The sequence below is a fragment of the Felis catus genome, chromosome A3 (genome assembly GCF_018350175.1).
Source record: "Felis catus isolate Fca126 chromosome A3, F.catus_Fca126_mat1.0, whole genome shotgun sequence".
NCBI lineage: Eukaryota > Metazoa > Chordata > Mammalia > Carnivora > Felidae > Felis > Felis catus.
Window position 1 is genome coordinate 77278330 of NC_058370.1, and position 13863 is coordinate 77292192.

At 42.0% G+C, this 13863-nt stretch overlaps 1 long non-coding RNA gene across 1 annotated transcript in view; it reads left to right on the forward strand.

Annotated features, from left to right (window-relative positions):
• Positions 1 to 7697, forward strand: part of LOC109498181 — a 499178-nt gene extending 491481 nt beyond the window's left edge. The window contains exons 18-19 of the long non-coding RNA XR_006595590.1: positions 1249 to 1493; positions 5758 to 7697. This is a non-coding gene — a long non-coding RNA (uncharacterized LOC109498181). The remainder of the gene's footprint in view (positions 1 to 1248; positions 1494 to 5757) is intronic.
• The last annotated feature ends 6166 nt before the right edge of the window (positions 7698 to 13863 follow it).

The window sequence follows — 13863 nt, forward strand, 5'->3', positions numbered from 1 at the left end:
GAAAATAGTCACTCGATTCAGTAAAAACACGCCAAGTCGATGAGAATCTTTATATTTAGAAAGTGATAAAATCTGAGTGATCTGAGTTTGCTGCTCTCATACCTTTTGTTCAGATATTATGTACAGGTTAGAGAAGGAATTTCCATTCCTTAATGGAGAGCACCCGGCTAGGCACCTTGTTTATGCTGTTTTCCATGGTCCACCCATGGCCTTACGTAGAGAGAAGGAGCGTGGGTTTATTTCAGGTGTGAGGATGCCGAGGCCTGAGCAGTTAAGTCAAAACCTAAGTGCAGAGCTAGAAGGTAGTGGAGCTGGTGTCCCCATATGGTTCTGATGCCTGAAGTCTTGTGTTCTTATTCCTGGGCCAATGTTTCTCCTAGAGAGAGGGAGAGAGAAAAGGGAGAAGGAGACATGGGAAGAGGGAGGGAGAGAGAGAAAGAAAAAAAACGCTGGGAGGAGAAGAGGGACGGAAAGAAGGAGGAAAAGAGAGAGAGAGAGAAAGAGAGAATTTGAGTCTTCTAAATGAAAGGGAGAGGGAGGTAAATTTGGTATGCTTTTCATACTTCTGCTCCAAACGTGAGACTGGGTGCTCTGTCTTTACATCTACAAGAATCGCATGTAAACCGTTTCTCTCTGCTCTTGAGAATTAAAGGAAAGAGCTGGTCATCGCCTTTCTCAGAAGCTTTCTCAGGCGCAGAGTCTATGAAGCTGCATGTCTCTGGATGATGCTATTTGGACCCAGACAGAGTCAGGTGTAAATTAAATCTTGATCTTTACTAGCTATTATGTCTTCCAGAGAGCCATTTACCCTTTTGAGTGTTCAATTATTATTATTATTATTATTGTTATTATTAATATTATTACATTTAATAGACTCCATTGTAAAACCTCATGAAGCACAGTAAATTCTTCCAGGTCTCTGGTCAAAATGCAAATTTGTATAGTCCAGACCATAAACCAGGCAGAATCCAATCCTCCTAGGTCGTTAATCGACCCAGCATTAAAACAGTACGCTGATTGGCTGAGCCCAACACACTGAGTGCAAAACTCAGCGCTGAGAGTGGCAGTGATTAGCCTCTCGCCGTGATTGTGTGGAATCTGATAACACGTTCTACTATAATCACGGTCATTTCCATGTCTACATTTGTCCCGGCTGGTGCAGTGAACAAGAATTTTTACTTCCGTGTTTTCCCACGAGTCCCGTAATTACTCCAAGAGAGAAACGGTACTTTCATTGACATTTTACAGATGTGGAAACAGTGGCAGAGATTTGGAAAGACCTGCCCAATGCCACCACTAAGTAACAGAACAGGACCTGAAACTCAAGGCCTTGGCCCTTTGTGGTACGCTTTCAGGTACCAGCATTTTGGATCTTGAACCTTAAGCTGAGGAGCTTAGAAAAAAAAGAAGAACGACATATTTTCTGCCACGTTTTTCAGCCAGCGTGAGGAACTAGAGAACACGAAGCTTTGTGTAGGGTCTGGATCCACAAGGTAAGTTGATTGATATGTCTTTAAAAATTGCACAATTATCACAATGCTAATGCCACTTACATTTATATAGGGCTTGGATTCCAACCATAGCGCACTTGTCCTGAAAACAAAGGGTAGCTTTGCAGGATTTTGCCCAGGGCCCTGGCATCCACTGGGGAGATGGCAGTCTCCGGTTAGCTTCAGTGCAGTGACCTATCATGACAAAAAAGGAATTTCACACAGCCCAAGCCTCTGACAAAACAGCTCACCTTTCAGGGAAAATGTAATATTTTCTGATAAGCAGCTTATGCTAGTTTTCTTAGCAAATAGCCCGGAAGCGTTTCTGTCTGTGGCATTTCTAGATGTGATAAGTTGAAGGGACCCCTTCTGACCATGCCATAGTCAGGCAGGCCCTTTTGGTTCAGGGGACAGCTATTTGGAAAGATGTAAACATGTGGCAATTTGAAAATGATATAAAGTAATTGATCACAGAGACAGCCCAGAGCATGCATTGTTAACAGAAATACATGTCCCTGTTTATGGAGTTGTAAACAGAGGAGTGTATATTTATTGTTGGAGGTAGAGGCCGAAGCCTGGGGCAAGATTAGGTCAAAGCCTTGTCACTTTTGCACATGGGCATGCATAAAAGCTATGCACATATTTTAGTAGCAGTGTTTTCTAACGCGCGTTCAAAGAACAAGGGACAGGGGCTAGACCTTCCCGTTCTGGGTTTCATTTGCTCGACATGGCAACTTAATGAGGTGATACCGTTACCGTTTCGTGAATGAGGAACTGAGGGCCAGGAAAATCTAGTAGGCCACGTTAGGAAGCTCATTAACAGCAAGAGTTACTGTTTGAACTGATTTCTGACTCCAAAGCCCAGGGTCTCCACCACCCCATTCTCCCTCCAGAACTGAAAAAGCGAGGTACGTCGTGGGGCCCAGGGCTCACCCAGATCTGCTCCTTGGTATGAAAACCTAGGGTTACGCCATCAGACCCGAGCAAGGACGGGCACCGTGATATTTTGCCCCTCTCTAATTATACATCAAAAAAAACCTGAGGAGGTACCATATCTCCTCCCGTGTCTGAGTACCACGGGCTTGGTCAGGCTCTGGTAAAAGATGAAGACAATCCTTCAGGGAAATTTCCAAGTGACTTACAGCCTTTGCATTGCAAAGAATGCTACGGTGCCTACAGAGTTTGCTTTCATAAATTTGGTTGCAGGCTATTTTGAGGGAAAATGCATCCCATCTTCCCTTTACCTTGCAGGTATTCGGGAACTATTAGACCACATTTTAAAATGAATTGTGTGCACTGATGTTAGAGAGGGTTAGACTCTCTGAGCTGCCACCAGTGACATATGACTACAGTGACAGACAGTCAGCGGTATTCAAACTGAATTAATCAGAAAACACAGCCTACTTCAATGTGACGTTTAGAAGGAGGAGGAATAGCTACTTATTTACCAAAGGGATGTCACTGAACCATCTTTCTATCTGGAGATAGCCTATGGCTACAGAATCCTTTCAAACCAGCAGTAGAGCGAGAAACTACACTGGGAGCCAGGCCTTTCAGGCCAGTGGCTCTTGTTCTCTTGTCTCATTCCTCGAGCCGGCCCTGGGTATTTCATTTTGGGCAAGGCCGCGAGATGAAGTGGGGGCTTTGTGTGCCTTGTATGGGGACCGCGGGGACACAGGGAGCCTTTGGAGTTGGAGGCCCTTTCTCTGATCATTCTCCAAAGTGAACACGCACACGCAGCACCCTGCAAGGAAGGAAACATGCTGCTAACGGCGATAGCGGTACCTTAATTTTACAAATATGCGATGCTAATTATGCAAACAGGTGAGAACTCTGAAATCTCTTCATCGTGCGTGTCATCCAATGGAAATATTATGCGGCCCGCCGCGACATTATGCAGTAATAATGTTATTTCACACCGGCTAGTTGACAAGCGGGGGCCAACGCTGTCTATCAAACAAAACTGTTGTGCCAGATTGTATCTTGGCGATAAGAAGAGGAGCCACTCGGAGTCTGTTTATGTATTAATCAAGGCATCAGACTCACATCAGACCTTCAGATACATCCTTTACTAGAAAATATGAAACTCTTCTGGATACGAGGTGTCTTAGCTAGAGCTGCTGCAACAAAACATCATAGACGGGGTGGCTTAAACGACAGAAATGTGTTTCTCACAGTTCTGGAGGCTTTAAGTCTGAGATCAGGCTGCCAGAACAGTCACGGTCACCTTCCTGCTGTGGCCTCACGTGGCAGGGAGGGAAAGAGAGAGAGAGAGAGAGAGAGAGAGCGAGCGAGCTGGCTCTAGTGTCTCCTCTTATAAGAACTCTACCCTCATGATTTTATCTAAATCTAATTATTTCCCAAAGGCTCCATCTCCAAATACCATCACATTAGGGGATGGAGTTTCAACACATGAGTTGTAGAAGCACAATTCAGTCCATAGCACCAGAGAGTATGACTGATACCCCCTACCACTACCCCCCCCCCCACTCCTCCTTTGCTCTCAAACTTCTATTTAAGCTCCAAGTTAAGTAAACGGTATGGAGTTCTTAGAGTTGGTCCCATTTTTTTCTCAGCATAGGAAATCATCTGGCTGTGACTCCCCCAATTGCGTATGCTCCTCACACTTCCACAAGTGAGACAGACACCACGCAAATTTGTCATGAAGGCAAGCACACTACTTTGCACCCAGGACCAGTTAGGTGTGGTAAGACTTGTGGAATGGTTATGCCACTTGTCCCAATAAAAAGTGCTTTGCTTCTAGAACAGATCCAAAATGACATGTGCATTTTTACACTAAGACACCACTCCTCCTTCCTACTTAGTGCTTACCAGATACTCTCAAATTCCAACATTCTGTAATAGTCACAGTGGGTAGGAGTATGCAGATCTCAGTGCCAGAAAGGTCTAGGATTCCAGTCTGAAACCAAATCTGTGACAACATCTGTTGGACACCTGAAGGTGACACCAATATTTTCTTCACCCAGTTAGTGTTGGAGTATTTCAGATGAGTGGTTGAACTAAAAGTGCTTTCAGTCCTTAGGTGATACATATCTAGGTGGAAACCAAAGGTGAAATTCTTTTCTTTCCTTGTTTCTCTCTCTTCCTCCCTCCCTTCCTCCCTAACTCTTCTCTCCTCCCCTTCCTTCCTTCCTTCCTTCCTTCCTTCCTTCCTTCCTTCCAAGAAGCTGTAAAAAATCTGAGGGGTTTATACCACTGAAGGAAGAGATTATTGAGTAATTACTAGCCACGACTGACTTGTTAAGAGCTTGGTAGAACTTAAAGGCTGAGTCTACATAGCACAACGTGAAGAGGATATTTGGTAATTATTATTTAATTTGAGCAATCTTTGCCAAGAGGTCCTTTTACAATTAATTAGTCTTCATTTAAACACAATTTCATAAGTGGACCTCCAAGTATCACCTCAGGAGAAAAATGCAGTACCAATAATGTTACTTTTATCAGGAAATATCATAATGGAATCTATGACATGGCACAAATAATTATCTATAACCCAAACAAAGCAGTCCTTAATGTTCAGAATATCAGTCCTGTGTTTCTCTTTCCCTGTCTCTCTCTCTCTTTCTTTCTCTCTCATTCAAAGAAAGAACATTTTTGACACCTATATAGAAAGACTTAGTAAAATATTTCAATTAATGCAGAGTAGTTTTGCTGTGTGCCTTGAACTTAGAAAATGCTGTTAGGTAAACTTTTCAAGGATTTATCAGGGAGTTTCTTCCACAAGTTTGTAGTATAAACAAGGACCTTTCAGTCTGATTTGGAGGTGATGCCAGAATGGGAGCAACGGTTCCCTTGTATATATTTTAATTTGGCTCAATTCATTTCAACCACCTATAGGTGACACGTACTCTGTTGCAGGCACTGTGCTTTATAGGTAATTAGCTCCTGCTAGATAGCAAGTGTTTTACAGACAGGAACAAGATCTTAATGGACTTCGTGTTCCTGATGCCTAGCAACGATAGGCAAGTGTGAGCGAGCACAGTGTGTTTGGGGAACACAGTCCTGGATGAGACTGGACAATGAATAGGAGAGTACCAGGATGGGGGACCTGATCATGGTGGGTCTTGAATACAGCCAAGAGAGTCTCAAATAATGACATAGAAACCAGAGAACGTTCCTGCAGTAAAGACTTTAATCCACATAATATCCATGCTATTATCTAGTGCAATTTATCCAGTTGGCAATTTTTTGTGTCTGTAAAGAGTGAAATAGTAAATATTTTTCTCTTTTGTGGTCTCTGTTGCAGCTACTCAATGCTACAGCCATTATAGCAGGAAAGCAGCTACAAACAATATGTAAGCAAATGGACCAGGCTGGATTTAGTCCATGGGCTATAGTTGGGCAACTTTTGATCTGGTTCAATGTTTGCTATTTTTTTCTAACAAAAGCATTTTTGACTGAAGTTTTATGAATGACAGGAGCAGTCCTTAATGAACAGTGTCATTAGTGTTTTTCTTTATCACACACACAATGTATGGATCACCAAAAAATAAATGACAGTAGAACTCAGAAGTCACCATAACTCCAAAGCCTATGTTTGTCATGCTCAAGTGGAATTATAGGAATATGGATTGAATGGTGGAGTGAATACTGCAATGATCTTACCGAAAATAATGTTCAAACAAAAAAATTGAATTTCTGTGACCCGGTCAGACTAATTTCAAGTCAAAATATCAAGAAACCACTCAATTCTCCTGAGACATCTGTATCCACTTCCAGATGACTCTCAGCATGAAGACAAAGACGAGCTGAGATCTTTGACCCGTGCCAGGTTTCCTCACACATGAAAACTTGAGTCACAAAAGGTACCTGGTCAGATTCTCAGGTGAGCCTCCTGCCGTTCCTGTCAGGTAATGAAGGGATCCGAACCCTGGACTGCATCTGCGTTAGGAAGTACCTCAACCCGCTGGTAAGAGTTTTTCAGAGCACGGTTGTAGCCCTTGGAGTCAAGTGTAAACAAACTCCTGGAACTTCTACCCCCTTCCACATACTACTGGTACAAGACTTCGTCACATTTGAAAAGATAGTGGTAATAATAGCAATGGCCCAGCAAGAAGCTGACGGTAGCCCTTTGGGTGAGCGAACATTGAGCTACAGTTTCCTGTGCTTCCTCTCCTCCACTGGCTCCCTGAGCATCCCTTCTGCCCAGGCGTGATTTTTCTCTCTGTAGTAGTTTTTGAGTATTTGAATGGTAGATCACACACCTTTAAGGCTGTTATTTTCAAGTTTTAATAATGTTTTGCAACTCACTTCCTGTTTCTCAGCTGCCAACCTTGCCAGAAGCACTCCTTGTCAGGTACTAATTTGGGTGACGTGACGACCACTTGATCTAAATTTTTGGTGGGTAATTACTGAGTCAGAAGTGAGTAATTTTTTGATATCCAGTGGCAGTCAGAAAGGTGGGTATTTTACTACCCACTCATTAGAGATTCTCCAGTAGCGAAATGTCCTGAATTTTGCTCTGTTTGCAGACAGAAGAAAAATCTGACTGCTCAAATGAAAAGTAACTTCCTGCTTATCTGGCAGCACTTACAGGGTGTATTGAAGTTTTTTATTGTGAACCCGCTCCAGAGTTTCATTGTAGCTGCAATATTAATTTTGTATTGATCAAAGTCTCATGAAGTGACTTTCTCCATTTTTTGTTATAAAGATCTTGCATTTAATTTGAAGAATAGCTGAAGATATTTCAGTGATGAAGGATTTAAGAAACAGTAGAGGTCCTCACTGGTAAATCTTAGCACTTGAGAGTAAAGAGCACCATCCTTTCTGTGAAAGTGCTAGCCCTTTTCATGTAATGCTTTTGAGTGGATACCTTTCATGTTTCTAAAATTGTTCATTTTCTTTTTCTACCAGAAGACATGAACAATGGAAATGTTTTGGGTGAGAAATTAAATATCACTGGAACTTCAAGAAACTTCATGTACCCATTTATTGGAAGCAGTGAAATGAAAGACGCCATTTTTATTGTGGTGAACGTCTACTTTTTAGTCACAGACATCAGCCTATCATATGATATCCCTTTAACTTCAGGCGGAAAATTGAATTGATGTTCTATACACTCAATGATTTTTTTTTCCTTTAATAATGTCCTAGATCAAATCACAACTTTTTGCTGTAATTAGCCCAGTGCACATTTAGAATTACATATTTTTAATGCTTATTTATTTATTTATTTTGAGAGAGAGAGAGAGAGAGAATGTGAGCAGGGGAGGGGCAGAGGGAGAGAGAAAGAGAGAGAGAGAGAGAGACAGAATCCCAAGCAGGCCCTGCACCCAGTGCAGAGCTCGATGTGGGACTCAATTTCAAAACCATGAGATCATGACTTGAGCCCAAATTGAGTCAGATGCTTAACTGAGCCACCCAGGAGCTTCTAGAGTTACATCTTTATAACGCAGCTTCAATATTGAGAATTCTATGCACAGAGATCCAGTTTAAAAGTGAAAAATTGTCTAATTGATCTGAATAAATTATTTTAGAAATATTGATTTGTGTTGAATAATTCTGTGTTGGTTTCCCATGGCTGCTGTGGCAAATTAGCACACAAACCTGTGTGGTTGAAAGCAACTGAAATTTATTCTCTCATAGTTCTGGAGACCGGACGTCCAAAATCTATATTGTTGGATCTAAATCAAGATGTCAGCAGGGCTACGCTTTCAGTGGAGGCTCTAGGGATAACCCCATTCCTTGCCTTTTCCAGCTTTCTGGGATCGCCAGCCCTCCTTGGCTTGTGGCGGCCCCTCCCAAATTTCTGCCTCCATGGTCACATTGCCTTCTCATTTTCCATACGTGTGTGTGATCTCCCTCTGTGTCCCTCTTATAAAGATACATTTGATTGCATTTAGGCCCCACCTGGATAATCCAGGGTAATCTCCCGATCTCATTCAGACCATTAACTTAATCATATCTGCTAAAACCCTTTTTTGATATGTAAGATAACTAACAGGATCCAGGGAATAAGATGTGGATTTCTAGGGGGAGGGTGTTTGGTACCTGACTCCAAATGCTTACTGAATACTGATACGGTGCAATACAGAATACCGTCTACATCCTCATTGCAGTACTATCTTTTGCAGGGTTTTGGACAAAGTAAAACTCACTCCCATTTGAGAATAACAAAGGTTGTTAAAGAAAGGGAAGTACAAATTATGCAAATAGGTATGGGTTTAATGTTTTTTTTATTTTTTAATTAAAAAAAATTTTTTTAATGTTTATTCATTTGTGGAAGACAGAGACAGAGCACAAGTAGGGGTGGGGTGGAGAGAGGGTGAGGGGGGACGCAGAATCTGAAGCAGGCTCCAGGCTCTGAGCTGTCAGCACAGAGCTGAACATGGGGTTCAGTGAGGGGCTCGAACCCACGAACCGTGAGATCTCTACCTGAGCCGAAGTTGGATGCTCAACCGACTGAGCTACCCAGGCGCCCCTGTTTTTTTTTTTTTTTTTTTTTTGAAAGAGAGAGAGAGAGTGCGAGTGGGGGAGGTGCTGAGAGCAGAGGAGACACAGGATCTGAAGTGGGCTTCCCACTGACAGCAGTGAGCCGGATGCAGGGCTCAAACTCGTGAACCGCGAGAGCATGACCTGAGCCGAAGTCAGATGCTCAACTGACTGAGCCATCCAGGTGCCCTGAAAATGGGTATGGAGTTGAAGGCAGGAATAAGGTTGCTAGAAATGCCTAGTGAGTAGAAGATTCAGATGGAGGCTGTAAAAAGAGGGAAGCTTGGCATGTAGATTGGGACTCTGGGTTTGAACCTTGGGTTCTAAAACCAGATTCTTGGATTTGAATCCTCACTGTTTTTTCCCAGATGCGTGTCTTTGTTCGATCTCTCTGTAAATCAATTCTTTCATATTTATAATGGAGATATGAGTATCTAACTCATAGGGGGTTTGTTATAATACTTAGGACACTTGGATCAGTATTTGCAAGATAGTAAAACATAAGTTTCTATTATCATTCTTAAATGTCTAACATCTCATGGTTATTGACTTAATTGCCCCAAATCCCTTCAGAAGTAGGTAGGGGAGCAAGTCTTACATGAGTTACTGGGAAGGACAAAGGTTTCTCAAATGAATCCTTTTCTTTATTAATCTCAGTCCAGCCCTATTCCTCACAGAGCCCTAAGATTAAATTTTAATGACAATACTCCGTGTGGTCTTTTTACCTACAGAAACTTCAAGTAAGGAGAGGGTAAATTTCAGTAATTCTAACATGCACATTCTTTCACGACTGTGTCTTATAATCACTGCTATGTCATCATTTAGCAGTGAACAATCTTTCTTTCTTAGTGGTGTATGAAATAATGGCAAATTCTATAACCGTGGCCCTTTAGATTTGATGAAATGTGGGGTCTGTCTCATGATATAGGTGGGGAGACTGAGACGCTATGTGCTTTGTTCAGGTAAGTCAAAGATCCAGGTTTAGTGATAGCATTCAATTTCAAACTCAGTTGTGTATTTTCTTCTCCAGACCAAGCCTCTCTGGTGGTTTCTAAAAGACCCTTCAGCTAGGGAAGAGGCAGCACGGTAAAGCAAAAAGAACACATGATTCAAGGCCACACAGAACTGAGTTCATATCCAGACTCTGTTGCCTGCCTGATGCTAAGCAAGTTGCATGTCCTCTCTGAGCTTCAGTGAGCCCATCTGTTCAAAGGTATTGATAATACATTTCTCAAAAGGTCAAGGTAAGCATCTCATCAGTTTCCTGTGGCAAATGGAGAAGGCTCACCAAATACTCCATCCGCTCCTTGAAATCAGGTAGTGCCATATGACTAGCTCTGGCCCAAGGCACCCAAGAGCTGGTGTGCAATACTGTATCTGCCTCAGCCCCTGAGAATCTGACGGATCATATGTTCTATAAGGTGCAGCTCATCCTCTATTTCCGAATAATTCTGGGGGGCATATCCCAGCCCACCCCCAGACATTCACATGAGACACAGAGCAGGAGAAAGAGGTAACCGTGTGTTCTGTTAACCTGCTGAGGTCTGGAGGAGGTTACTTATTACTATAGCATGCCATGGCTGTATCCATTTCACAATACTGCATAACAAATGACCACAGACACAGCAGTTGAACGCAACACACATTTATTTCTGTTTACGCTGATCAGAAGTCCAGGTTTAGAGGGACCAGATCCTCTGTTTAGGGTCTCATGGAGCTGGAACTGAGGTTTCTGTGAGAAGGCAGGTTCTCATCTGGCATAAGAGCCTTCTTCCAACCTTACTGGTTGTTGAGGGAATTCGTTTCCCCGAGCTCCGGAGACTGAGGTCTCATCTTCTTTGCTGGCTGCTCTCAGCTCCTACATTCCTTACCATGTGGTCCTTTCCACCTTCAAGTCAGCAACAGAGCGTCATGTTCTTCACACGCTTCGAATCTCTGGTTCCCTCTTCTGTGGCCGGTCAGAGGAAAGTTTCTGCTTTTAAAGGGTTCATGTGATTAGTTCAGAGCCACCCAGATAATCTCCTATTTTAAGGTTAATTGATTTGGGGCCTTAATTACATCTGAAAAATCCCTTCTCAGCAGTACCTAGATTAGTGTCTGTGTGTGTTCATTGAGGGGTGGGAGTCCTGGGGATCATCTTATAATTCTGCCCATCACAACAGGATATCTTAATTTACAGAATACCACCCACCAAACAGGTGCTTACTAAATATGAATCATCACCACACTCCGATTGGACATTTATCCACATATCAGTATTTCAGAGTAGTTTTTATTTTTAATTCTTTTAAACAAGGAAATATCACAAAAGCACATCCTCCTTATAAAGAATCTTAGTTCTTCAGTTGTAAGAGGAAGAGAAGCTCTGTTATAAGTTTGGTGAGAATAATATCAAATCATTTGCTCTTATTTATATACATGCATAAATACCTGTATTGAACAAAGAGTATGGCTTGGTGTGTGCATGTGTATGAGGTTTTGAGTGTTTGTGTGCATGCTTGTTTTTACATGTTTTTACATAAGCAGCATCACATGTTTTTACACACGTTTTTACACACGTTTTTACATAAGCAGCATCACACTAAATGTATGCCATGCTTGCTTTTTCACAGATGAGCAAATCTTCTAGATGTGTCCATATTAAAGCATATGAAACACATCATAGTCCACAGGTGTTCTACCCTATTGCATCAAAGGCTTTTGGTAGGCACTTAGGCTGATTCAAACTTCAACTTCACAATAATTGCATAATAAACATTCATGCATAGGACTCTTTGTAATCATGTATGAAAGTTTCTCTAAGTTAGATGGTGAAAAGCAGATTTGCTGTGCTGTAGCATACGTATGTTTTTATTTATTTATGTATGTATTTATGTATTTATTCATTTAGAGTGAGCAAGCGTGAGCAGGAGAGGGGGAGAGGGAGAGGGAAAGAGAGAATCCCAAGCAGGCTCCACACCCAGCACAGAGCCCAATGCAGGGCTTGATCTCATTACCACAAGATCGTGACCTGAGCTGAAATCAAGAAGTCGGATGCTTAACCGACAGAGCCACCCAAGCACTCCAGCATATGTATGTTTTAAGTTGTGATCGATGTTGTGCCTGGGTGGCTCAGTTGATTAAGTGTCTGACTCTTGGTTTCAGGTCAGGTCATGATCTCACAGCTCGTTAGCTCAAGCCCCACATTGGGCTCTGGGCTGTCAGAGCAGAGCCTGCTTGGTATTCTCTCTCTCTCCCTCTCTCTCTCTGGCCCTCCCCGGCTTATACTTTCTCTCTCTCTCTCAAAATAAATATATAAACTTAAAATAAATAAATAAATAACTACATAAATAGTGATTAATGTTATAAAAGTGATCCCCTAAATTTCTGTAACAATTTTACTCCCACCAGCATTGTAAAGGAGCACCTGTTCCACATACCCTCATTGATAATGTGTTTTTTTTAATTGGATTCTGAGTAAGTTACAAGGTATTGAACTGCTTACTTTCAGCTCTGTGACAACAAGTAGTCTTTATCTAATGTGGTTTGATTTCCTGAATACTCAGCTCCTTATTCTATCTTTGAGTTCTAAGAAGGACCCATTTCTGTTGATACTCTTTTTTATGTCTTTGAGTCTCCTTTGAAGTCATCAGCATTTTGGAAAGTCTTAGCCTGGAGATAGGAAAAAAGAAGGCAGTGGGAGATAATAAATTTAATTATTAATATAATAAAAACCGTCATACTCCCCCCTGCCCCAGATGAATCTGATAATATTAACCGTCAACTGTGCCTATGTGCATGTGCTGTGCCCATGTGCTTTCATAAAGATATCTGTAGCAGCAAACCCAGAGCCACCAATTAAGACTAAAAGAGTGAGAAGCACTACTTTTGTAACATGCATCAAAGGCAGCATTAGCTGGTCCAATACCAGCCTACCATTTGCTTTCTTCTACTAGTAAAACTCTTACAGTGAATATGGAATTAATGGGGAAGATATTGATTTCGGTTGTTAATTTGCTTTCAAAAATTGAGCTCCTGCAATCTTGGAAGAGTAAGTCTAAGACATATCTGTTTATCCATTTATTCCTATTAAAATGGCACTTCTAGAAAATATTATCTGGTATTAATCAGGTGAATGGTGTTATAAATGCCAGGGTTTATGTTTATTATACTTATTAAACTGGTCCTGATATCTCATAAAAATAAAATAAATGGCAGGGTTAGAAATGGAATACTTTGTATAATTCTTCAAATCTTTAATATTCTGTTTATTAAGTTTTTATTGAAATACAATACATGGAGGACAGAGTGAGTGAGTGGAGTCCCAGATCTAAACAGCAGCTGAGCTCTAGCAGTTCTAGGAGAAAACAGTCCGGCTTCTATTTTTTTTTCCCTATGAAAATCTCTTAGACTTCTGAAGTCGCTCCATTCCTGGAAATATGCTTTTCAGAACTAGGAGGCGAAAGTCACCTTTTCCTTTAGGAAGTGCTTTTGTTGAAGAAGCGCAGGCTTCTAGACTTTCCCATCATCCAGAGCTGATTGCATTTACTGTTGCCGCTTTTGCAGAGAAACAGCGTCAGCCGTGGGAACAAGGAAGGGAAGAGAGGCTTTTAGAAGCACACGGGCAGAGACCACAACCCCGGGAATTCTCCAGGACAGAAATAACAGTGACACCTGTGCCATCGTTCCTTCACCTAACAGTAACAGTGCTGAGCACGGGATATGCCCTTGGCCTGCACCATTTGGGGGCAGAGAGCAGGTAAACTGAAATGAGCACCTGGAGGACGAGATTCAAGGCAGGTCAGCTGAGTGGAAGGCTAGCTCTTTCACGGGCTAGAACACGGGAACCACCCTGTTGCTAAAACTTACAAGTAACTTTCGCTGTCAGGGAATCCAGCCCTTTTAAGTGAATTAACTCCCTATGCCTGCTTTCACAACTGGA